The 1696-nt window shown below is 61.2% G+C and overlaps 1 non-coding gene across 1 annotated transcript; it reads right to left on the bottom strand.

Moving 5' to 3' along the window:
• Positions 1 to 839: 839 nt before the first annotated feature.
• TRNAN-GUU lies at positions 840 to 913 on the bottom strand. The gene has a single exon. It is a non-coding gene; the product is annotated as a tRNA-Asn (tRNA).
• Between the last annotated feature and the right edge of the window lie 783 nt (positions 914 to 1696).

Raw genomic sequence — 1696 nt, 5'->3', positions numbered from 1 at the left:
GGGGAACAATGAACATCTGGGGGGTTAATGCACAGCTGGAGGGGCAATGCACAGCTGGAGGGGCAATGCACAGCTGGAGGGGGCCATGCAGAGCGTGGGGGCAACGCACAGCTGGAGGGGACAATGCACAGCTGGAGGGGGCAATGCACAGCTGGGGGTTAATGGGAGGATGGAGGGGACAATGCACAGCTGGAGGGGACAATGCACAGCTGGGGGTTAATGGGAGGATGGAGGGGACAATGCACAGCTGGAGGGGACAATGCAAAGCTGGGGGTTAATGGGAGGATGGAGGGGACAATGCACAGCTGGAGGGGACAATGCACAGCTGGAGGGCAATGCAAAGCCGGGAGACCTTAGCACATCCAGGGGAGTATTGCACACCTGGGGGAGTATTGCACACCTAGGGGTGGCGTGCAGAGGTGGTGGGGTGCAACACAGCTGGGAGGGCAATGCACAGCTCGATGGGGGCTTTGCACAGCTGGGGGAGGTGCTGCACAGCTGGCTGTGTGCGATGGATGCTGCAGTTGGGGGGTTGCACAGCTGGATGACGGATGCTGCAGTTAGGGGGTTGCACAGCTGGATGGGGGTTCCATGGCTGGATGCGTGTTGGGATTCCCCAGGTGGGGGGGGCACAGCTGGATTCGTGTGCACATCTGGATGTGTGGAGGGTTTGATGAAGCCAAAGACCCTTTGAGAAATGAGACGCCGGCCTGTGTGGGCTAGCGCAGTCACCTCCACTTCCAGCTCCCGCCTCTCTTTGTCTGCCTTTGCTCGCGCCTTTGGAATAATTAAATGAAAAAAATATAGATATGTATGAATGGAAAGAAAAGATGCGCTCGCGTCCCTGGGTGGGCTCGAACCACCAACCTTTCGGTTAACAGCCGAACGCGCTAACCGATTGCGCCACAGAGACCGCGCTGCAGCCAGCGCCGCGGCCGGCGCTCTCGAGCGGGAGCTCGGGCGGCCCCGGGCCCGTGGGACGGCCCGCCCACGCAGCGGCCGCGCGAGCCCGACTCGTCTCTTCTTTCTTCTCTTTTCCTTTTTTTTTTTTTTAAATTTATTTCAATTCTTCCCCTTCCTTTTACGTCCTCGTCCCGGCGCGGATTCCCGGGCCTCCCCTGCAGCACCGAGCGGGGGGCGGCGGCCCCTGCCAGGGTCCCGGGCCGCTGCCCAGGGTCCCGCTGACGATGCCAGGGCCGGGGATGTCCGGGACCCGACGGACACGGGCTGCTCCCTGCTAGGGCTGGAAAACGTCCCGGGATGCTCAGGAGCAGCCGACGGGGAGGGGGACATGGTGAGGGGAGAGGGGGACACGGAGACCCCCAGCTCCACCTAGGCCACYATTAGCGAGGAGCGCGGGCTCCCACAACGCAGATTTGGTGCTAATTCTTGTGGTTTTGGGGCTAGATCGCGTTTTGTCCCTGAACAGATCGTGGGAAGGGGGAAACGGGCCGGGAGTCCCGGCCGGACCCCCCACGCCGGCGAGGACAAGGGGGGCGGGGCGGGGGGGTCCCTCCAATCTGCGCCCCGTTCTCCCCTCCCTCCTCCGCACCTCTGCGCGAACACCCTAAAGGAATGAGGTCACGTGAGGCGGGGGCGGGGCCTCGCCCGTGGCTGGAGGAGGGAAAAAATTAAAAAAAAAGGAGGAAAAAAATAAAAAATAGAATGAGAAATGTAGGAGGAGCTGGGAGAAAAG

This window comes from Nothoprocta perdicaria, unplaced genomic scaffold (assembly GCF_003342845.1).
Source record: "Nothoprocta perdicaria isolate Ctin4 unplaced genomic scaffold, notPer1 scaffold_121, whole genome shotgun sequence".
Classification (NCBI taxonomy): Eukaryota; Metazoa; Chordata; class Aves; order Tinamiformes; family Tinamidae; genus Nothoprocta; species Nothoprocta perdicaria.
This window is presented reverse-complemented; position numbering and strand designations above follow the sequence as displayed.